The sequence below is a fragment of the Lutra lutra genome, chromosome 14 (assembly GCF_902655055.1).
Source record: "Lutra lutra chromosome 14, mLutLut1.2, whole genome shotgun sequence".
Lineage (NCBI taxonomy): Eukaryota > Metazoa > Chordata > Mammalia > Carnivora > Mustelidae > Lutra > Lutra lutra.
This window is the reverse complement of record NC_062291.1, coordinates 81,201,592-81,225,750: the sequence shown is the minus strand read 5'-3', so window position 1 is coordinate 81,225,750 and position 24,159 is coordinate 81,201,592. Positions and strand designations below refer to the sequence as shown.

The following is a 24,159-nucleotide window of genomic DNA, read 5'->3' as shown; positions in this document are numbered from 1 at the left end:
CTGATGCCTCTGGGCTGTCTTGTACATACAGAGAGAGTCTTTATTTTAGAAATACCTATTCACCGATTCAGTTTATCAGTTAAAACAATTACTATGTGATTCTTACGCACAAAATTGTGATACAAAACTGTATCACAATAATGTAGATTTCTAATCACAGTGAATATTTTGGAGCTCTTACGACATCCCAAGAATTGTGCTTAGTGTTTTTCAAACATTTTGTCATGAATCTTCCTACATGCCCACCGAGGGAGTGTGTCAGTCAGCTACTGTCGTGGTAAGGCCGCGTAACATCCTCTGGCATTCAGCAGCTTACAATGAGTGTGTCCCTGCCCTTGTTCGTGTGTGTGTAGGTTGGCGGAGGCCATTCGGTGTCTGGCTGTAGGAGGGGTGAGTTCAGGTCTGCTCTATGTGTGTTTGTCTTGGAGCCATACTGGAAGAGACAGCAGCTTCTTGGGACATTTTCTCATTATGAGCCTCCAGAGCACAAGACAGCAAGCCCAGCCCCTTAACATGTTTCAATCTCCTTACTCAGTAACATTCTCTAAAATCTCATTGACTACAGCAAGTCATATGGCCGAGCCCAAAATCAAGGAATGGGGAAATACACTGCATGCTCTTTGAGACTGTGACAAGGGGATAGAAGTGTTAATACCCCCACGGGATCAGTTATGTGACTGACCACTAGTAGGTGCTATCATCAGTCCCAACGCCAGCACTGAAAGGAACATGCACTCAGCTAGTAAGTGTCAAGGTATGGTTTGAACCAGGGCAATTTAACTCCTGAATTATGGAGGGGTGTGCACATGAGGGAGGGGATATTTGTTTTCTAAAATGATCTTCATTTTTCCACCCATTAGCTGCCGGTGTCATGTTGGCACCAACCTCTCTCACACATCCGCTGTCTATCCATCCGCTCATTCACACACTTCTGGCATTTGGGTGCTCTCTCAACCCTCCAGAATAACAGGCAACGTGCAATTCTTGGGTAATTTTGTGAAATGAACGTTAAGGGCGAAAATTGCCCTCCAGTTAATCTCAGGCACGTGTATAAATACCTTTGGAAAGTCCCTGGTGGAATGCGTATCAAAGCGGTACCGTGATTTTATTTAAAAACAATTTGCTCCGTGTCAACCGTGATTTCTGACACCTGAATTTGAAAGTGATCCGGGTGGGCCCAGCGCCATCTCCATAACGGGGTCATGTGTTTAGTTGGAGGGAAGAGAGGAAGGATCAGAGGTATGTGTGGCCATGGAATAATGTTCCACACAGCCTTACAGGAGGGGATTTCCTCCTCCGTGTTTCCATAGAACCTTCCCTGTGTTTGTTTAAACCCATTGCACACTCTGGTCTGACAGCTGCCTGGCCCAGGGCCTCCCTGTACAACTAACCCTCTTTAACAGCACCCTGCACTGTGTCCCCCGATGCAATTACTTGAGTATATAAACTTCACTGAAAGGCACGCTTTTCTTGGGAGCTAATAAATAAGCCCCAAAGCCACAACGTGTATAAGACCTTGAAAAATGGCATCATCATCTATTGGGAATTGTGAACCCTGCAAAAAGCACCTCATTGTATTTTCAGAAAAAGGTTTTTGTTTAAAAAAATAATAACGAGCACAAGTCACCAAGCGGAGTCTATATGGAGAAACCAATGCCCTCGGAAATTCAGAGGCTGGTCTCTTGCATCAATCTTTCTTCGTAGATTTTATGTAAGGGGCATTTATTTTGCAGGAAAACAAGACACAGTTTTGAAGAACTCCCTTCTCATCCAGCTTCGCATCTGCAGTTATAATCCTCTGATTGTGACCTTTGCATTAGTTGCCATGGATGCTGATCGCAAGTTTACAACCTCAGGGCACGCTATGGTTTCTGGGGAGTGAGATGAAGCCTCGGGCAATATAGATCAGATTTTCAGAATCAGAGGAAAGTGGGGAAAGGCAGGCTCAGGAAGCCCCCTCGGCAGAGGGCCACCACTCTGCAGCACTTAGGAAACACTTTCAGCTTCACTTCTGGCTGCTCTAAGCACGAGGATGCTGGACCGTGGCCATGGGGACATGGGCAGGCAAAAGGCTGTGTGATTGAAGACAAAGATTTTTTTTTTTCTGTCCCTTGGACCCGTTTCCTGAGAGGCTGGGCTTGGTGCTCCAAGCGCCCCTTGAGCTGTTTTCCAAAATCCAGTGTCTTTTCTTTAACTGATGGTATCTTTGGTCAAGCGGCAGGGAGTGGACCACTGGTGCCATTTCCTTAGCCCCGGACAGCCCAGGCGGTTTTCTGGAGCGGGGGCCTCCGGGCCACTGCGGCAGGGCTCCGGGTCCCGCGGAAACAACCCCCCCCCCCCCCCCCCCCCGCAGAAGCAAACAGGCTGGGCCAAAGAGCCCGGCAGAGCCTTCGCGGGCTGCAAAAGCACAACAGAGGGCGCAGAACCCACCAGCGCCGTGGCCTTGCATATCAATGTATGGGCTGGCTGCAGACCGCCAAGTTCGCTAAAAATGTCTCTGGCAGAGCGTCACTGGCGGACTTTAGGGGTTTCGGTTTGCTTCCTATTTAGAATCACCGCAACGCGCAAACCTTGTTTACTTGGAAGGGGAGGGGGCGGGGACCAAACCCACCGCGCGGCGCACACGCCTTGATCTCACATTCCAGACTCGAGCTGATGTGTGTCAGCGCGACATGGGGCGGGGGGAGGGTTCTCTTCGGAGGTTTCATTCGCCATCTGCACGTCACTCCCAAACTTTTCCTCCCTGCGCTCGGGGAGTCAGGTTGACGCGCCCTGGATGCTGGGCTCGAGGCGCTGGGCTGGGCGCGCTCCCGCGGAGCCGGAGCCGCAGAGGCTCTGGGGTTGGACCCAGGCTTCTCAGGTACAAGTTGGGTGCCAGGCGCCGGGGTGGGGGCGGCGAGGAGCGGCGGGTGGAGGTCTGGCTCCGGGCTCCCGCGCCCCTCCGCGTTCCGGCCGGGCAGCGCGGGCGGCGGCGGGGCTGGGCGTAGGGAGTCCGGGTCGGCGGAGGCTGCGCGCAGCCTCACTCCCCGCGGCGCTCCCGGCGCGGAGGCGGCGGCGGCGGCCCAGGCAGACAATGAACTTGCGAGCGCGCCGAGCCGAGGCAGGTTTGAGCCCCGCGTCCCTCGGCGCAGCCCCCCGAGGCCCCCCGCGGTCAGCAGCGGGGGCGGCCCCTCGCCGCCGGTCCCGACCACCTCCGGGCGCCCGGTGCGCCGGGGACCCCACAGAAAGGGATGCCCGGCGGCGGCGCCGGGGCTCGAATGCCCCCTCTCTGGCTCGAGAGAATGCAGCCGGAGCGCGGGGACAGGGGACCAGGAGAAGGGGTGGTGGCGCTGCGGACAGCCGGACGCCGGCGGGGGGCGCACGCCGCGGGGCACGCGCGGGCGGGCTGCCCAGGGGAACAGCCCCAGGAGTCGGAATCGGGGCGTCCCCACGCCGCCCGGCTCTGGAAGCTGCAGGCGGAGGACGGACGGACAGACACACCAGTGCTTTCACCGTGTGAGCGCGCGCTGGGGGGGAGGTGAGGTGGGTCGGGAATTCCCCCAGGCAGATGCTTCGCTTCCCCGCGCACTTCGGGGAAGTTTCCAGGCGTAGCCCGGGCAGGTAAGCGGGCATCCGCTTCTGTCTCCCCGACTCCGGCTGGGAGCCGCCTGCCGACCTCCTGCTACAGTCCCGCGACCGCGTTGGGTGGCGGAGCCGGGGTGGGGGCGGCGCGGGCAGGCACCGACGCCTGTGGGACCCGGTTCCGGGAGGGGACACCGCGGGGGCGGGCGGGGGAGGAGACGGGGGCGCGGCCGGGCCCAGAGCGGCCTGAACTTTTGCTCCCCGCCCCCTCCTCCTTCCTCTCGGCCCTCCGCCCCTGCTCCCGCCCAGCTGCGGGCCGTGGCTCCGGAGGCGGCGGGACTCGCGAGTTGCCGGCGCTTCTCGGCGGTGGCGTCCCCCGCCGGCTGGGCGCGACGAGCGGAGCGCGGCAGGTCTGAGCGGCGCGGCGCGGCGGCGGCTGCGGGGAGCCGGGGAGGCAGCGGCCCCGGTGCGGGGGCGACGCTGGCGATCGTGCTGGAGCGCAAGGGGGTCGGGATGTGTGTGCGGGAGGCGAGGACGCGTGGCGCAATTGACCCTCTTGGAGTCCCCGGGGATGGCGGGATGGAGGCATCCGGGTGAAGGAAACCTCGCCTTTGGGTAATGAATGAAGAGCTGTGAAAGCGCCTTCCGACTCCTCCGGGCGAATGGATTGGCCAGCGTGCGCGCGCGTGTGTGCGTGTGTGTTTAGGATTCAGAGCCGCCTGGGTCCTGGGCGCGGCTCTGGGCCGCCCCGTCGCGGCCCTGGTGCCCACGTTGCCCGCCCGCCCCGCGCCCTGGCTCGGCCCTCCCGACTGGAGAGGCCCGCGGAGACACTGAAGGCTGGGCTCGGTTGCAGGCCGTTGGCGGCTGGACGTCTGCGCCTCGCGGAGGGAGGTTCGAGAAGCAGGCAGCAAGGCTGGGGCTGAGGCTGGCTCCTGGAGGGCAGGGGTCATTTTCCCGTTCCCGGCGTACCCTGGGTGAGCTAAGGGCACAGAGTTTGGGGAATGAAGTGGTATTCTCAGGAAGCCCCAGGACGCCCGGCGAAGGCATTTGGCGCGCCGTTCAGTGGAATTGAGCGGGGGGGGGGGGGGGGGGGGGCTGTGGTTCTAGGCTCCTCCGTTAGGCCCCCAGCCCCTCTTTCTTTATCAGCTGCGGTTGCTGTGAGGGCAGCCACCCAGCAACGGAGCAGAAAGCCACCTTGAGGGCATCTGCATCCCCTGCGGGGCCCGGGAGAAAGCTGAGGTCTGGAGATTGGCCCGAAGTTCCTCTAGGACCTTCCAACACGGCTCTCCATCCGAGCTTTCCTGGCCCCCCACCCCTTGCAGAATCAGGAATCCTTCCTTACAGAACATGGTACTTATTAATTTTACAAACTGTATATTGAATCAGGATGTTTTAATTGGTACCTAAATGTGTACCAGTCATAGATGATTTTGCTTAAAATATCATGTGAATAAAAATATCTTTATTAGGTAGTTGTTGTTGTTGTTTTTTATCAAGTAAGTTTTTCTCTACAATACTCGTGGAAGATTGGCAGGAAAATGTTCTTCTTGCTTCTTCCTGGTCTCCTTCTCAGTGTGTATTCGAGCCAGAAGTGGAGCTGCAGGTCTGGCCTTCCCTTCAAGTTCTAGCTCCCCAGGAGAACCTTCTCTAAGGGCCCTGGGAAGGAAATTCAACGCTGTCTGTCTTTTCAGATCATTGCGTGACTGCAGTGAGCTGGTCTGTGGCTGACGCAAGCAGCATTAATTCATCCAGGATGGGGGGTGGTGGGTAAGGGGAGCAGGTCTGTCCAGAGTGGGTTACACCCTAGGCCTTGCTTTTCTTTGATAACTAGAGCTTGTGACACCTGAACCGCGGTCTTGGCCGGGGATCCCAGCACTGTCACTCTGGCGTCTTTCTGGGCTGCTTTCTGTACCCTTCTCGCCTCTGTTGCTGCTGGCCCTGGCCAGGAGAAGAGAGGCTTTTGGTTTTCCAATGCCAGAAAGAGAGAAGATTAATCTCTGCATCTGGAAGAGGCAGTGTTTGCAGGAGAGGTTGGGAAGTGAATTGTGATTATTTGGTGTTGAGAGAAGAGCATTAAAAAAACTCGAAGTTAACCAGCTGGGCCACGGGAACCCCAGACCCTTTGAACCTGTGCTGTCAGAAGCTTTAGATTAGTACTGGGTTGTGATTAGACTGTGGCTGTCCAAGGCCATCTAGGGCCCAGCCAGAAATTGCCCTTGCAAGGGTAGGGGGAGGGAGGGAGGGGAGGGAAATTCTGGAGGTACCCTGAATAGGTGAACCCATGCCCCACATACAAGGGGCAACTTTGACTCAGGCTCAGCCCGTCAGAGAAAAACGGACTTGCAGGTCTTGTAAATTTTCAAGAGAATTCTCAAGCATAGATATTCAAGTGTGGGCTCCAATCCTGGAAGTGGAGTAAAAGGTTTGCGGGGTGCAGTGCCAGGAGGCTTGAAGCTTGACATCTGGCCCTGTGTCTGTATTAATGGGAGGAGTGTCCCGTGGTCAGGGCAATGGGACACATGATAGGACACATGGCTCACACCCCCAAGGGCTCAGGGACTAAGAATTGGCGAGTGCCCACATGCCTGCAGCCACGTGCCAGGCTCCTTCCCGTGCTTGTGGGTCGTGCACTCAGTCAGTAGCTACTTGATGAATTCCCTTCACGTGGAAGGAGACCCTGTGCTCCAACTTCTCTATAATTTCACTGACCAAACAGATCCTATGGTGGAGCATCTGGGGATGGTACAGTGATAAGACAGGCCTAGTCCCAGCCCTTGCAAGAGGGGAGCAGACAGAAATGCCTGTACCAGCTTGTCAGATGCTTGTCAAGTGCTGGAGGGGGTGGGTTGTTGGGGACGAGTCTTCTCTTAACAGATGTGGAAATTGAGGCTTAGAGTAGTTGGGTGACTTGCCCAAGGTCACACAGCCTGCAAGTAGAAAGTCCGCCTGGGTTGCTGATCCGCAGCCTCTGGGGCCTGCCCTCTTATCCCACCTGCTGTGCTGGAGCCTCTCGGAGGCTCCCAGGGGCACGTACAGTCCTTGTAGGCAGCTCTCACTTTTCCTGCCCTCTTGTTTGGACCCGGACCCGTTGCTGCTGGGGCCTCAGTAGGTCCAGGGGCAAAGATGCCGTTTGCAACCATGTGTCGGAGAGAGGAATTTTCTTAAATTCTCTAAGTGGAAACTGTGTTTAAAAGTAGCAGCTGGTACAGGAGTGTCACTTACGTGAGCAGCGGGCGCCTCTTCAGCCATGTGTCATTTAGAAGTGATGCTTTCAGTCATTGTTGAGAATAATGCCACTGGTCCTCCCTTCCGGTCTGTGTGCTGGGAGGCTCAGGAGTGATGTTCGCTGACTTCCATGAGTATTTTGTTCTGTTGTGTGAAGCAGGGGATTGTGTTCTCACTTAGCCGGCCAGGTGTTTGGGAGACGGAATGTTTTGACGTGCACGGTGTATTTCTTTATTGTTCTCAAGTGCTAAGGTCTGATTTCCTTCCTTTACAGTAGGGTCTGGGGAGAAGATGACCTGTGTTTTCACAGCATGAAACAAAGCCTAAAGGTGCCTATTACCTAGTTAGTGTATCCCATCTAGATAGCTGGGAAGAAGAGTAAAGGTTTTGTGTTGATTTGGGCCAATACAGATTTTTTTCTTTTTTTAACCTATGGGGGTTGGGGAGGGAGACATTGGTCACGACAGCTGTCATTTGCTGGGTCCTTACTGGTTCCCAGCTGGCCCTGTGCCAGGCAGGTCAGGCAGGTGTCCCCCTTTGTCTCAGTTAGAGGGCGGGGAGGCTGTCGGAGATCGCACAGACCAAGTTTTCAGGCATCCAGTTGTATGGGAGGAAGGATGAAAAAAATGATAGTGAGGAAGGTGGGAAAGGAGAGGGGGTGGAGACGAACAACTGTGGCTTCCCCAGAAGGGGAAGGCGGGTGTGAATCAGTACGCGGTTGAGTTACGGGGAGGTGGCTGTGGAAAGCAGGTTCTCGGTCTCGGCTTGTTTCAAAGGGGACGCGAGGGAACCTTGAGCCGCGTCGCTTTCATCCGAGACAGCCATGTGCAGCCTGGAGGCATGACCTCAGGTGTGGGCCCCGGGCCAGGTGCACAGGGCAGAGAGGCAGCACTCAGCCCCAAGGCAGCACCCAGTTACGGGGCGAGGCAGTGCTTACACAAGTCGGTTACGTAACGCTGCTGAGAGCGAGGCAGGACCTGGGTAGCGGCTCTGAGCTTGGCCTTCATGCCCTGGCCTGATGGCCGCCGTCCTGTGCGTACGTTGACACCTGCCAGGTGCTTGGAGCAGCGCCCAGCACGCAGGAGGCACTCAGAGACGTCGGCTCCTGGGGCGTTCTCAAGCTCCAGAGCTCAGAACCAGGCACAGAGAGTGTGTCCGTCTCCCTCAAGTTGCACGTACAGCTCTGCATGAGGACGGTAGAGCTGTCTCATTCTGGGGGGCGAGGCATGATTTCTAGCAAATTCTACCTCAGAGGGCTTCTCTGATGCCTCGTAAGGCCAGGCGCCCCGGGACAGCTAGATCCTATTTGGGTTTTCTTTGGCAGGTTGCTTCCCCTCCTGGGGCTGTTTCTTCATGTGTGTGAGGACGGGCCGGATAAACAGCTGCTTTCTGACCCTTTGAGCTCACACCGTGGGCAGGCCGCGGGTCCGTTCGGCTGTGCTCCCACTTGTCACAATGAAGCAGGGGTAGGTCGGGCGGGTGTCGCCAGAAACGTGCTGGGGTAGCTTGCTTTTCAGTGTTAACATCTTGAGCCCCGCTCTAAGCTTAAAAGAGTCCTGAGCAGGCTTGCCGGGGCCCCCTTGCTGGGGCAGGCGCTCTCCCCGACACCCGTATTACATTTCTAGAAGCCGTCCTGGTCCAGGCCTTTTGGGTCTCAGAAGAAACTGAGGTTGGCAGATCCTCAGAAGCAGAAGCAGGGTGTCATTATAATGGAAACTTGGACACTTTCCAGAATTGTGTTTGTGATGAAAATATTGAAGCAGGCAGCCTAGTCACCCAGGTGCCTGGAAAATACCCCAACGTGGGCAAATGATTAGATGCAGACCAGGCGCAATTATTTTCTCCTGCAAATGTGCTGGAACCTGGTTGTTCCACATTTTCTCTTGAAATGAAGTGTGCTCCGACCCATCCACTTGCTCCCTGCGGCAGGAATGTCAGTGGTGATCTGGGTGCAGGTAGGCATAGCCCCCAGGGGTAGTGGTTTGGTCTCTCCCAGGGCAACCCTGGGTCTCCCTTGTAGGGACCAAGAGCCTGGGCCTGTGGCAACTTTGCAGTGAGCTTGGGACCTGCATTCCAGACTCCGAGAGGTCTGGGAAGGTGGATTATTGTGTCCTCCCCTTGCTGAAAGGGGCTGGGTAGCTCTGTCTGCCCCCCGTGACACGTTCAGCCAGCTCCTTCATATTTGCAGTGAGCCAAGAGTTTGGTGCCTCCGCGCAGACGTTCTCTTAGCCTGGGTGTTGAATCCCTTGGAGACCCTTGGAGGGGGACAGTGCAAGTGGTGGGCAAGCCCTGGCACCACTCTGACCCAGTAGGGACCCAGCAAATGACAGGAGGAGTCCCTCCTCTGTTTCTTTGTTCCATTACTGTGACCCCAGGCAAGGGGCTTAACCTCCTTGTGCCTCAGTTTGTTCATCGATTAAAAGGGATTAATAATTTCTACGTTGTGTTGTGTTTTGAGTATTAGGAGTCGTACACCTTAGGGCTCAAGGAGTCTCCCCAAGTTGAGCCCCTCTTCCTGGCATGAAAGCATCCCCAGGTTGACAGCATATTACAGGAATTCTGAGACCTCTGGGGAGAGAGAGGGGAGAGGAGGAAGATGGGTGGAGTTAAAAACGTAGCATTTGTCTCTGAGTGAAGCAGATGTTGGAGAAGGTGGCCAAACTGGTGGGCAAATGGGCGACAGTCCTGAACTGGAGAGCACTGGGCACTTGGGCCAACGGCCCCCCTACCCCCTCGCCTCCCTAGGCACAGGCAGAGCTGGAAAAGTGCAGCTTTCCTCCTGCATGGGAAGCCAGTAGGTGCAGTGCCTCATCTGGGTGGGAGAAGGTGTGACTGGGCTCCTCACGTCTGGGTCTTCCTTCCACACTTCTGGGACAGTGTGGACACCACCAGGTGGAGACACCCAGGCGGAGAGCTCCCCACGTGGAAGGAAACCTCAGGAGGGGCCAAGAGTCCCTTGCTGCCAGCAAATAGTAAGTGCTGAACCCAGAGCCTGGCCCTTGGGGGGGGGGGGCATATGGGGCCCGTGAGGACAGGTGGGGGGCATTGAGGTTAGACATCAAGGCCTGTCAGCTCTGTGTTGTTTTCTGCAGTGTCTGGGACTGATTGCCACACTGAGATAAAGATTAGCCGTGGATTCCACGGCTGCGTCTAACTGGAATGTCGTTCACCCGGAGTGGAAGTGTGGGCTGACCAAGCGCCCGGCCACGAGAACCTTGTCTGCCTCCTCTTGGTACCCCCGTGGGGCCATGGCCCCAATCACCTTCAGGAAACCTTTGCCAGTAACACATCCTGTGTCTGCCTCCTCTCCCCTGTGTCCCTCTCTCCCCACAAGTGTTCCTCTCCTCCTCTGAGCTTCTGCATTCTACTCTGCTGAGCTCAGGCTTGAACTCATCCCACTAGTGTCCTGCCCCAGCCCGGTGAGCCTCTCAAGGGGGGTGTCTGGGAGGCCCCACCCCTAACTAGGCCCACGCAGAGTCGGGAGAGACTGCCGTTTCTTGAAGGGATGCCTCAATTTAAAAGGATTCTTTCAAAAGCCCATTTTTCCTGGACCGTGATGGACTTTACGTGGGCCCCTGGCTGTGCACCCAGAAGACATAAAAGAATCCCCCCAATTTGGTAGCAAGGTAACAGGAGTTAATGCTTGCCACTAAATTTTTGAAGGAGTCAAGGCCAAATGTAATAACCTTGGATTTCCTGGCATTAGGTTTTGGGCCATTAAACACTTTTGTGTGTGTGTGTTGAGAGTCTTGGGGAGAAGTTTTATGGAAATTCGGTTGGTGTTTCAGAAATATAAACAGGAACCATCTACTCAGGGAAGAAATGTGAGGGCTGCTAGTGTTTCTTATAGCTGGCATAAATAGCTTCTCTTTACGTTCCATGTGCCTTTGTTTGGAATGTAAATATTTGCATTAAAAATATAAAGTATATCCTGGCGCATATTTATTGGGACCATAATTTCCAAACCCCAGATCAGACTATTGCTCTACAGAGAATTATTTCCTCTGATTTGTGAACCTGTTTATATAAAAAGTCTTCCAAACATACGCACAGAAGGCCATATTTGCTTGTGCACATAAAGGATCTCCAGGATTTTAAGAGAGCAGGGTCACCCTGGGGAACCGGGACCCAGTGCTGGTGCTTCCCAGTGCCCATTTCAGATCATGCTGTCTGTTCTGCTGCCGCCACTCTGAGGATGGCCGAGTGTTGGCCCAGGTCCCATGAGATCGTCTGTGGCTGCTCTGTCCTCAGGTTCCCCGACATCCAGGTTGGGGGTGGCTGCAGTTGGCTCACTCTGGGTCCCATAACCGGACGCTGGATTTCAGAACTGCTGTTGCTTTAGGACGATGTGGAGAAGAATGGGAACTTGGTGTCCATTCTGTGGTCTGGTGGAGGAAGTAGGAAGTTCTCATTTCTGGTTCATGGTTGAACTCTGAAGAATGTTATCTTCTACTAGATTCTTGGGGACAGTTTGACTTTCTCATTTGACTGGGAAGACCAGCTGTGCTTTGTCAGAGTCTTGCTGGAGACGGACTGTTACCACTTAGCTGGTCTCTGCCCTCTTTTCCCGGGTGAGAGGGTGGGGGCTACGGTTGGGCTGGGCCAGGACCTTTGTTCCTGGTGTTGTGTGTGTGTGTGTGTTGGAGGGTGAGGGGAGTTGTTCTCCAAACCCTCTGTGGCAGCCCTGGATGGAAACCCTGTCTCCCAGAGTCTCAACATATGGAGAAGTAGAGGTCAGATGGCCTGTTAGCAACAGCCAGCTGGGCAATAGGCCAGCCCAAATCTAGGTTTGACCCCCACTATTCCATCGTCACGGGGTGGGGGATGGAGGAGACGGGGGCATAGGCATTCCTGGCCCCCGGTTCCCTGGTACCAGGGTCCGTTTGTGTCTGCTTCGCAGCCATCCAGGGTCTTTCCCTTGGGTGAGGTCCCCTCCTTCTTGGACACAGCACCTGTTACCTTAGCTCTGGACTTGGCTAAGGGAGCAGGAATCCTCTGTCTTGCCTTCCCCATCTCCATCTTGCAAGGGGCTTAGCGTCCTGACTATAGGAATGTCAGACATCCCTGTGGATGGGAACTTTTCCTTTATTGGGCTCCCTGGGTGCTGAGCCGCATGTGAGGGAGGAAGTGAGGGAGGGAGGTAGTCTGAGGGGAGAGGCATGCAGAGCTGGGATTCAAGCCCCCACACTGCCCCGATGGGCCATCCAGTTGGCTTCTTAACTTTGACTCGTCCATGAACATTCCTTATCCCTTTATCCCACTCCTTATTGTCCGGGCTTAGGAACAGCGAGCCCATAGGAAGGACCCCCCTCCTGTGTGTCTGGGTGTTCTTGTACGGTGGGAAACTCACGGTGGCCTTTTCTGCGGTCATCTTCAGCTTGACCCACCGTGATGCGACCCTCCCTGATCCTCTGTCGCGGTTCTTAATAAAGATCGTATGATCCTGGGATGGCCCTGTGCAGCCCCATCGTGGGCCAGTAATCCAAGGGCACTGTTCCGAAAGTCAGAGGAAATAGTTGCTTTTAGGACATGTTGAACTTGCCTCAGCACGTTATCAGTTGGGATAAATAAAAGAAGGGACGCTCTGATTAATGAGAGCGGGAGCAGCCTGACATTTGTGTCGTCTTAACTTTAGAAAGCTGTTTGTACTCACTGTAGCTGTCTCTGCGAGAAACGAGATGCGAGGGCTGGATGGGAGGCAAGGGTGGGCGCTGCACGCGGCCTCCTCCGAAGTGCCTTCCAGGCAGAGCAACCCAACCCCCCACCTGCCCACAGGTAGACTGTGGCAAACCCATGGATCCTTTACGTGGGACAAAATTTGGCTCTGAGAATAAAAATGCTGTACTAAAAGCTAGGTGAAATCTCGGTTGCCATTTGGGTGGTAGAAAGGAAATTTGCTCTTGGCCGTTAAAACTGAAACAAATTGGTAGAAAAAAAATGCAGGCCTGCCCACGTTTGAGTCAGCAGTGTTTTCGGTTTATGGAAGAAGGAGAGTTGCCCACTGAAAATCAGCTCTGTACCTTTTGGAGCAGCCGCGAAGCCGCAGAACTCTTTCGGGAGGGGGTGTGTGTGCACGTGCGTGTCGATGTGTGTGCACGCGCGCGCGTGTATATATTTATCTTACAAAGTTCTCATCTGATTTATTTTTAAAAATTACGCAACAGACTTTTCTGGTCCATTCAACCTATTCTTTTTTTAAATGGCTTTATTGAGATGTTGTTCGCATACCACACGTTTAAATTAAATCCACCCATTCAAAGTATATAATTCAGTAGTTTTGAGTATATTTACAGATATGTGCAAGCAGCGCCACATTTAGTTTCGGAACATTTCATCAACTCAGATGGAAAGCCTGGACCCGTTAGCTCTCAGCCCCCTCCGTGCTCAGGCTCAGCGCCCCGCCCCGCCCCGCAGCCCCGAGCAGGGAGGAATCTACTTTCTGTCTCCGTCAGTTTCTCTCTTCTGGACTTTTTATGACTGGAATTGTATAACGGGTGTTTTTTGTGGCTGGCTTCTTGCACTCAACATCGTTGACCCACGCGATGGTGTTTCCCTCCGTACTGCCGTCCTTTTGATGGCTGAATTGTATTTGTCCTTTTGATGGCCGAATTGTATTCCATTGTATGGATAGACCACATCCTACAGACATTTTTATGGACATTGTCTCCATCTTTGGCATCTTATGACTAATGCTGCTATGTTATATATAGCTCTCTGTATATTCACAGGAAGGTGTTTGTGTGGACACGCATCCGTTTCTAGGGTTATAGTTTATGAGTTATTTTTACTTGCTCTTTTTTTTTTAATTTGCTCTTACTAATAAGATTCCTTTACTTTTTTTTACTATTTTCCCTGGCTTTCATGAAGGCTTCGTTCTCAGGTGGGTTTCTGTTCCCCCTCTGAATTGTCTGAATTGTACAGCTTGGAAGGGCCTTCAGGGAATAGCCCCACTTTGCAGATGGGAAACTGAGGCCCCCAAGAGACTGCACAGGGTCAGGATCGAATCCTGGTTTTCAGAGTCTGTCCGCTTGCCCTGAGTGTTCTTCCTAAGCTCTTAGTAAAACCCCAGGGCATCCTCTTGCCTGGCTTGGGACGGATCCTTGGTGACCACCTTACCCGAGCCCGCTGTTGTGACCCCCGCGGACCTGACAGGGGCCGGAGAGTGGCTCATCCCCCCACAGCTGCCAAACCAGAACCACAGCTTCTGGTGCCAGTGCCTTCTCGTTCTTTTTCCCTGCGGCAACAGGAGGCCAACGCTTATCCGGGGAATAATTAAATTAGGAACCAATTCGGAGAATGAAATTTTATCTGATTTGGCTGAGCCCATAAACAAGGGGCTGTGGCTGTGACTTCAGGGTACATTATGAAGTTGTTTTTAAAAAGCATTACATTGGGCCAGAGCATTGACTGAACCGTGCGGGCCTGTGGGGGCACCTCCCAGGGCCCGAGGGTGGCCGGCGCAGCTGGGGTTTCATCCTGGAGTGTCTAGCCATGTTACCAGGCCAGGTTTTCATGTGCTTGATTCCAGGTGCCATTTTAGTTCTGATGCCGTAGGTGGAAGTGCATCAGGGCTGCGGAAAGTCCATCTGTCGAGATCCTCATGGACACATTTCATGTCGGTGTCACTGACACTGTCACGCACCTCTACCCTGTAGTGAGAAGTGAACTTTGCAGGCAGCTCATGGGCTCTAAAACAGGGTGCTGCATCAGAACCCCCTTTTTGAAAGCTTTCTGAAAGAAAGACAGTCTCTGGTCCTCCGTCAGGCCTTTGAGGGTGGACCCTGGGCATCTGTGCATGCGTGTGCCTGTGTGGGTGTATGTGTGGGCGACGAGGTAAGCTCGTTAGCTGAGAACCCCTGATGGGACTTAGCAGTGATTGTAATCATTCTTCTAAGGAGAATTTTGAGCTCTTCCGTGGCAAAGGGGTGGAAAGATAATCCACACCGTGATCCTCAGGAATGAGCCTTTTGGTCCTCAGTCTGTGTTGGGACTTGGGTAGTGACTGTCTTTGAGTTTCTTGACCAGATTTCCCAGATGTGACCACCTTACATTCTCCATCGCTCTGCTGCCTCTGCGGGATTGTAGGTCCGTTTTCCTTCCTTGTGAACTAACCCCCCCCCACCTCCACCGTGGCCCAGCCCGAGACCCCGTGGCCTCCCGCAGTGCTTAGCTTCCTTTCCATCTGGGCTAAAGGTTGTTTATCCCTCTGAGACAGGAAGTGTGTCTTACTCAAGGTTATCTCCCCAGGGCCTAGCCTCTAAGAAGGATGGTTGGATGGATGGTTGGATGGATGGACAGACACATGGGTGAAGGGAAGAAAGGCAGGAGGACATTGGATAATTGAAAACCTTGACCCATATCGTGGGGATGGCAAAGGTCTTATGGGTTCCCTCATTCGTTTTTCCTGACCTGCCCACAGCCCTTTTACAGCTGGGGAAGCCAAAACCCGTGGAGCTGAAGCAACTTGCCCCTGATCCCTCGTGCCGTTAGTGAATATTTGGGAGCCTGACAGTTCACCTTCTCCGGTTCTTCTGACTCAAGCTCTGTACCTCCTCTTTAGAGTCACTCTCCTGAGGAATTGATTTGTGCCTGACACTGTCCTAGGAGCTGGGAATACAGCAGGAGCTGGACAGATTGGGCCCATGTGCTCATGGAGCCTATATTCTCCTGGGGATAGACAGACAGTGGACAGGTTCACAAGTATCAGAGCACAGAGAGTAGGAAGTGCCCGCGAGGGACAGTGGCTGACTGGGAGATCAGGGAAGGCCTTTCCAAAGAGGGGACATTAGGTTGATCCTTGAATAAGAAAACCGGTCAGCTGAAGCGTCAGAAGGTTATCCCAGGCAGAGGGAGCAGCGAGTGCTAAGACGCCAGGTGGGGACCAGTTGATGGGACCGGAGAGCTGGTCGGAGGACCTGGTTTCTAGCACGCTTGGGTTGACATCCATTCTTTTGTGTTCCTCCAAATTACCATCTACAGTCCGACCTTCTCACTCACTGTGCATCTCGGGGTGAACACTTGTCCGATGCTGGCTGACCCCAGCTGCTAGAGAGTTTCAGAAACACGGCTAGCAGGAAACCGGGAGAAACCCCATCCTCCTTGTCCTCTCACTTAGGTTTTGGCTTGTGAGCAGAGGTTTTTTTTTTTTTTTTTTAAGATTTTATTTATTTATTTGATAGAACAAGAGACACAGGCAGGCAGAGCAGCCGAGGGAGAGGGAGAAGCAGACTCCCCACTGAGCAGGGAGCCTGATGTGGGGCTTGATCCCAGGACCCTGGGATCATGACCCAAGCTGAAGGCAGATGCTTAACTGAGCCACCCAGGCGCCCCAACAGAGGTTATTTTTATGTAAACATATGCTCGAGGCTTAGAGTGGGCAGCAGAAACCACAGTCATCTACACAAGATGAAAATAGTACCATGATATCCCCAAGGTGCCCGTGCGGCTGATGACTTGAATATGTGACAGCTCTAAGCAGCCCTCTTGTGGGGCGGTGGGGAGACCCTTTGGCGGGACAGTGGGGCAGAGCAAATTCCTGGGCTGGTGTGGCCCCTTCCTTGAGCGTTGCTTTCCTGCCTGGCCTTGACTGAGACCCAGCCCTCCCTCAGGACTTGACTTCCATCTTCCACTTTCAGATGGAGGCTCTGCTTCTCTTCCTGTGTTGCCCTCCTGAGGTCCCTTCCCATCACCTGTTGCAACTTTGTCCCTTGGGGGCCCTGCCATTCTTTGTCCCTTTCTTGCAATCCTCTCCCTCACCAGCCCAGGTCCTGCCATCACCCAGGTGCCCGTGAGCTCCATGAAAGGCCTCTTTGGTGCTCTGGCCCCAGATCTCCCACTTCCTCTCTTTCAGGATGCTCTGGGCCTCGAGCACACCCGGAGCCCTCCATGCAGCCTGTAGTCAGTCCCTGCTAGCGACAGGTGGATGACAGTCTTTCTTTTGTGGGAACCATGCCTGAGACCCCACGGGCCACCCTGATACATAGTAAGGCCTCAACAGACGATTTCTATCAATTATTTTCACAGACTTTACATCTCTCTCTGGTCCTCCCTGGACATCTTTAAGGGTGTCACGTTGCAAAGTTTTTCTATAAATGTTTACGAGTAGTTGTAGTGGACATCTAGCTGCATTTTATATTGTTTGTGATTAGTTTTTAAACTCTGGACAAAACCTAAATTTCCCTGAGTTTTAGTAAATGGAAAAATAACAGAAATGATTTTTTTCCCCTGAAGAGCTTGATTTAGAATCATTCCAGATGTGCACTCAGCGTCTCTTCCCAAGTCTGCATGGGGCTGTCCCGCCTGGAAACTGACTGTATTGACATGCTGAAAACTTGCCGAGAATCCCCCTCATCTTTTGGCATTCCTAGATGCTGCCTCATAACTTTATTGTAGCTTTTTATTTTGAAATAATTTTAGATTCACGAGAAGTTGCAAAAAATAACACTGAGTTCCTGTGTACCCTTGACCCAGCTTCCCGCAACGCTACTGTCTTGTGTAACCATGTCATCAAATCAGTGTTATCAAACCCAGGGGATCGACATTGGTAAAACACTGTCACTAAGCTGCAGATGAATTCTGCTGCCACTTACTTTTATTAAATGTAGGGATCCACTGCACTTGAGGATTTCATAAACTTCAGTGTTGTCATTCATCTTTTAGACCATCCTTGGATCTCTTCCAACTGGCCATCAATTAATAATAGTTTCCATCGGTCGGCTGATACCAGAAAACCCACGATGTGTGCATTTCACGTCTGCCATGTGCCCACACGGTGCTCTGTGGGACCATCACCCGCTGGGGTGCATGCCTGTAGGCAGGCTTAGTTCCCAGATCTGAGAGATTCTCAGCTCTAAGGGGCCCTAATAAACAGGGTGTGATAGAGCAAGGAATCAGGAAGCTTGAGTTCAGATAACGATAACCAGTCGTTGGGTGCTTGTGCTAGCCTTTGTCTACACTGTGTTTACTCTCAGCCGCCTTTGATATAGACATGCCTAACTCCCCCACTTACAGATGGAAAAACTGAGGCCTGAGAGGTTTACCCTGCCCACATGCTGGCAGCTGGTGAGAGGTAGAGTGGGACTCGAACCCAGCTGGTCTGACTTCAGAGGTTGCATGCTCTTACCTTACAGTGGGGCCTTCCTTGTTCAGACTTTGACACTTCTGGTCCCAGTTCTCACTGAGTGCTCTGTGTTTTGGGACTGCCTACTTGACCTCTCTGAACCTCTTTAAACTGAGGTTCAGTTATGAAGCATGAGGCATTTGGCTGAGAACTTCTGTCCTGTCCCTTCAATCCCTCCCTCCCTCCCTCCCTCCCTCCCTCCCTCCCTTCCTTCCATGTCTGTTCAGTTTCCGAGTCCAGTTAGTTTTACCAGTAAAAAACCAGGAGGTACTTTTAAGCTTGGGAAGATTCCCGCTGCCTAGTTTGGTTTGATGGGAGCCTCAATTCCGACTGAATTATGCTCTAGTGTATTTTAATTAAACCGTCTACAAGCCAATCTCTTAAAAATGCGAAATCCCCGCGCAGCGTGCTGTGTGTGAGCCCCGCACGCTCCGCTGTGGGTCAGAGTGATTCTCGTAATAACCAGCAGTGTGTGTGAGGCCGCTCACGGTCAGCCTCTCGGGCAGCATTAATTGTGAAGTGCCACCAGCACGAGATAACGGGGGCATTATCAGCAGATACGTAATTGATTTTGCATTCTCCACCAAGGAAGGTTAAAATGAAGCTTGTTTGTAAATGTGTTTAAACCTCGCCGCCCTGAGGATGGCTGTGGAAACTGCCAGAGCGGTGCCGTTGGTGGAGGCCTTCGTTTCCTTTGCAGGCTGTGGAAGGAGCCCACCGCTCAGCTAAGGCAGAGATTCTCCCATTTAAAGGGGCCAGGAGAGTGTAAGCTCTGGCTGCAAATTTCTCAGAAGGGGCCTCCCCTTGAGTGCCCGGTGGCTGGACTGTGGGATGAGTGTGTGATCGCATTCGTGTGATGAGTTAAAGGGCCCGTATTGTTTAAAGCGTCAAGCAAAGCTGGATGAGGAGCAGGGGCGGCCACAGATCGGAGTTATGACCAACGGGCTCCTGGAAGTGCCTTGGGACGACCTCACTGCTGGTGGGGACATCCAGGTGCCGATTCCCAGCACCCTGGGAAAGGTCCTTGCTCAGACCCACGATGAGCTTAAACCTGAGAGGTAAGGCCGTTTCTAGGTATTTGCTCTTTTGTGGTTACTTGAACCAGGGATAAGAGAAGCTCTCTGGCGTGATTTCTCTTTCCTTTAAATCCTCATTCCAGAACTCGTGAGAGATCTCTGCAAGCAGGCGTATAATTTGCAGGGCCCAGTGGCCCAGTGCGACATGAAACTGTGGGCGTGTTCCTTAAAGATTGCTGAGAATTTCAGAACGGAGACAGCAGAGCGTTAAACCCAGTGCAAGGCCCTCCTGAGCCTGGGACCTGGGGGATCACGTGGGTTGCAGCCCGGGGAGCTGGCTCTGGGTTTCTTGTAGGGTGTGCACTCTAGACCCACTCGACTTAGAGCCACTGCTTGTATGAACGGCCGGTTGTGAGCGGCTGGAGGGCCCGGTCGTGGCTGCATCACCTCCGTGGGCTCTGTGGGGTCTGGCGGGGTGCCCGACCCCTGTGTGTGCCTGGGAGGGACTTGCTGAGCTGGGCTGGTTCCCCGAGCGATTGCTCTGGTCTACGGGTGGGATCTCCTGTGGCTTTCCTGGGTTCCAAGTGTCCAAATCTGGAAACATCTACCGCTGTGCTTTTCAGAAGAGACAGGCACACGGAGCCAAAGTCCTCTAAGGAAACTTACCGTCAGCTTACGGAACGGAAAACCTCAATGTAAAGTCCTTCTAGATTGTGTGTGTGTGCATGTGTGTGTGTGTGTGTGAGTGTGTGTCTAAAACCAAGATCCTGCTAATTTTTCACCGCACAGTATAAAAGCCTGACAAACGGTGATTAGCCAGTGAGGCTTAATGGATAAAATGTCTTTGTGGCCCTGTGTCTCAGTCCCTAGAGGGGCCTATCCCCTTTTCATCTCTGGCTTCCACTGCTTGGGCCCTGCCCTCCCGGCTGTGGGGGAGGCCCCTGGAGAGAGTCCGGGCTTTCAGGGCCACCAGGACCAGTCACTCTGGTCGCTCCCCCGATATGTGAAGGGGGGGGCGGCCCGGTGCCCCTCAGCTAGGGAACTCCAGCACTCAGGGACGGAGTGTCGTCCCCGGCAGCACAGCAAGGGCTTGGAAGGGCCAGCTCTCCTTTGTGTGAAGTCTTTGTTCTCTCCCAGCACAGTCAGCTGGGACTCGCGCGCGCTCAGTGGGTGCCTTTTTCTCTTAGGAGCCAGTGGAGACACAGAAAGTAGCATCCGGGGGCTGGCTGCCAAAGAGAGCTCTAGCAAAGGGGAAGCCAGCCTTCGCAGGTTTTAAATTGGAACTGGGGCTCTGGGATGAGGGTTAAAGTGATTTTGTACTGGGAGGGAGCGTAGGGGTCGGTGCTGGGTTCAGAGTACGTAGGGGTAGCTGCAGGATAGCTGCCCAGGTCACTCTTTAGAGCCTTATCCTGGGGAGGTGCTGTGTGCTGGGTTTTCCTCCTTTTGTCCCAAGCTGTACAGAGGTCATTGGAGATGTGAGCTCAGAGCAGCCGGAGCTGTGCTGTCCTTTGTCATTACAAGGCCACGGGTCTGAGTGGGGCTGTGAGCTCAAGGAAAGATGAAGGAACCGTCTCTCCTGCCTCCTGGTTGGGGAGAGGTAGCAAAGCCAGGAATCCCGTCCTTCTGGAGCCACGGCTGCCCTGGTCCAGCCCGAGAACCTGTGTTGTGCCCGTGGCTCTGGGACCAGGTCCTCCCGCCCAAGGGAGCCCTTGGCCTGAGTATAACTTCTTCAGTCAGTAACAATAGCGCCTTCGTTTGCGAACAAAAACTGGTTTTCTTTCTTTTCCCTGTGAAGACATCCATGGTCGTTGTTTTTATTTTGAAAAGAAAAATAATTAGAGAAAAACCCACAATATTTTTATTACCTGGTGTGGGAGTCTGAGATCACTTCAACCATACTTCTGGGTTAAAGCTGTTGGGGAAGAAGATCCAGTGCACAAAGTAAAAAATGAGAGAGAGAGAGAGAGAGAGAGATGAAAAGATGACTGTGCTAGGATAGTCTTTCCCCTCTGCACACTCTATAACCTCCAAGGGGTGGGGACCTTGTTTGGCCCCACCTGGGGCCTCCGCCACACTTAGCACCACACTTGCTTAGTGGAACCTGTTAATGGATGAATGAACCAGAGACTGGGTTCCTGTTAGGCCTGTGAGCCAGCATTCTTGGACAGTGGCCTCAAATGGAAGGAAACTCTCAAGATACAAGAAAATCATACTGTCCTGTTGGAGACATCATGGTCAGTACTTCACAGAACTCAGTCAGTCTCCCTGTTGGCCCCAAGAGGTAGTCAACATGAGACTTGTTTCGTGGAGGGGCAGGCCAAGCACAGAGAGGTTCAGTAACTTGCCTGGGGTCAATCAGCTGGGAGGAGCTGGGCTGAGGGTTGGTTCTAGGACGTGCCGCATGGCTGGGCTGCAGGAGATGGGAGGGAGGGAGAGAAGTAACGTTCATGCCCAGCCAGATGCTGGGGACGCCTTGGTGTTCCCACTCCGTGAGCCCTAACCCACAGGACATGGGCAAGGATGTGGATGCTGGCTGCTGGGGAATCAGCGGCGGCTAGGACATGTCCGGGCCCTGCAGACTTGGAGCTCAGAGTCTAGTGGACAGACTAGACATAAACACGTAGTCAAATGGTCATTGAACTGCAGTGGTGATGAGCATGTCACAGGGGAGACCTTGGGGCGGAAGTGGTGCATGAGCGCGCTTGTTGATGTATTGGGTCTTCTAGCCCCGGGTACAGGGGGCGTCGGAGACTTCCAGGCCATGATGGGTGAAGCTGGAGGAGAGTGGGCAGAAGGAAGTTCGGGGCCCAGAGTGAGGCAGGGGAGGCCCCCAGCGGGCCCCTGGAGGGGCAGAGTCTGCAGTTGGCGAGTGTGAGGGCAGGGGGCACACAAACCCCAGTGAGGTGCTGGGACGTGTGGTTCTCTCTATAAGGTTCAGAGAGCATGGAGTCCTTGTCCCTGGAGAGAGCCGCCACTCCGGCCTTGCGTCCCTGCGGGCGGGGTGGCCCACGCTGCCCGGCGCCTCCTGCCGAGAGGGAAGCTGGGCTTCCTTCGGGGATCAGTTAGGTTTCCGGGGAACTCCTTGTCTTCTTGCTCCATTGGGAGATTTCTGAAATTCTCTGGACGTAACTTGCAGAGAGGAAAATTTCCAAGGCCAAGGTGAAGACTCAGTGTCTTCCCTCCCTGGGGGGTACTGGCCCCCGTAGCCATGAAGTGGGATGGGAGACTGGGGACCCAGTGGCGAGGTCCCTTCCCTGACGGTGCGGTGGGAAGGCTCGGGCCTGCTGTTGACGGTGCAGCCTCTGCCCCAGAAAGTCTTCTATGGAAAGAGGCTGAAAAAACATGTGAGCCAGCCCTTCCAAAGCCCGCACCTTGGACCTCACCCCTGCCGTGTGCCTGGCCGGGCCACCGAGCTGAGCAGGCACCCGGTGCGGCCAAGGAGGGCCCAGGGCTCGAGGCCTCCTGGCCACGTCCGCCCCGGAGGAGCCATTTAAGCCCCTGGAAACCCATCAGACCTGGCAACGGGAGGTCATTAGCCGTCTGACTGCGAGCTGGATCATAAAATAAACCCTAAGTGGTTACGAGCGCTGTTGACCCTTCTAAAATGCCAGCAGAACAGGCCTTGGTTTGGCGCCTCTGAAAGGAAGTGGAGTCCCTGTGATGGGAGCACAGTCCCCTTCCTCGGGGCGACAGGGCTGGAGTGCCTTGGGGCGTCCGCACCGTGTCTGGCTGCCTGTGGGCCCTTGGCTTCTCTCCTGGTTTTGTACGGGGCAGAGACTGAACACCACCCACCCTAACTTTCTTTCTCGATGAACTCTTTTTTCCTTGGAGTGTGATACCCACTAGCGAGAACCCCCCAGACGCATGTAGCTCTAGGGAGTTGCACGAACAGAACAGAACTCACCCGGGCACCCTTAGCCGAGGACAAGAATAAGAGCAGCGCCCCAAGCCCCGGCTCCATTCTGCTCCCTAACCAAGCCCCCAATGGGGGGATCCACCGTCCTGACCTCTGCAGCCTAGGCTGGTCTCTCCTCTTCTCGGGCTGGCCATGAACAGGGTCCTGCGGTGTGTTCTGCTCCTTTCTGAACTCTCGTGCACAACACAGTGTGTGATCTTCTTTCCGGGTGTGGCTCGAGCTGTCATTGGTTCTGTTTTGCAGCCGAGTCAGATTTACCCCCTAGACTGTGGGGAGACACTGCCCTTTCCGGTCTGGGGCTTTACATCTAGCTCTATGAGCTTTCTAGCACGTCTTCAGTGAGCCTCTGGACATGAGCTATGGGCCGTCTCCCTGGTGGTAGGATCGTGGGTCTTTGGGAACGACCATGCTCGGCCGTCGCAGACGCTGCCAGTTTTCCAGACGATCGTATGGAATACGACTCTCACCCAAGTGCGCACAAGTTTCCTGAAGGAAGGACCTGGAACAAGCATCCCATGAGACCGACTCCCCTATGCCCCCTGCCCCAAACAGGAAGGCCCTGGGACAGTAGCCGCTGGTCCTTCTGCGGGACTGTGTTGCCTGGAGGAATGGGAACCGGTAGTGAGAAGGTCTCTCTGATGCCTGCAGAGACACCCCTGTCCCTCCGGGGTGCTGCTTCCCACAGTCACATGCCACGGGAAGCCTGTCTTTGTACCTGAACTTGGGGATGGGGATTTGTTGGTCCCTGAAAAGAGCACAGAATCCAGCATTTTAGTTGTCACCCTTTGGGTATCTGCTTGCCTTGGGATAAAGCCTGGGAGGTCTGTTTCCTAAGGAGTGTGGGTGGGCGTGCTTTTATTTGCCCATCCATCCGGTCCCAGAACCCGCTGGTTCCGTGCAGGCCCTTCTTTTGTGCAGCTTGAACCAGCCGGACCTTCCCGTCCCATGTTCAGGGTGGGCAAGGACCTCGTCCTTTCCCCAAGGCTGCTGTTCGTGTGACCTGGGGTCCAAAGCAGGGGGTAGAGGCAGCTGGCATTTCCCAAGGGTCCCCGTGTGTTGACAAGAACTCTGAGCACGGGTGGGTCGGTCTCCTGTTGTGATTGAAAACTGAAGGGGAGAGGAGATATGGCAGGGTCCCCAAGGCACCGTCCCCGATGCAGAGCCCTGCTGGGGCCCTGGGTGAGTTCTGAGGGGTGTGCTCTGCCCTGGTTCCACCAGTTCCTGATTTACAACAGTGATGGCCGGATGTGGGAGACACTGAAGGAAGCAAACTCTGTGGCTGTTAGCTTGAGGCTTAAAAGTCCCCGGGGTATGGGGCACCT

General features: G+C 54.1%; 1 protein-coding gene across 2 annotated transcripts in view; it reads left to right on the top strand.

Annotated features, from left to right (window-relative positions):
• Positions 1–2,705: 2,705 nt before the first annotated feature.
• The window catches only part of CHST15 (carbohydrate sulfotransferase 15), a 75,873-nt gene continuing 54,419 nt past the window's right edge, over positions 2,706–24,159 (top strand). Inside the window, exon 1 of one of the 2 annotated variants that reach the window (XM_047702517.1) lies at positions 2,706–2,860. The gene's annotated coding sequence lies outside the window, so the exon portion shown is untranslated. Of the gene's footprint in view, positions 2,861–3,866; positions 3,972–24,159 lie in introns of those variants that run through there. The other variant, XM_047702516.1, reaches the window with a different exon arrangement.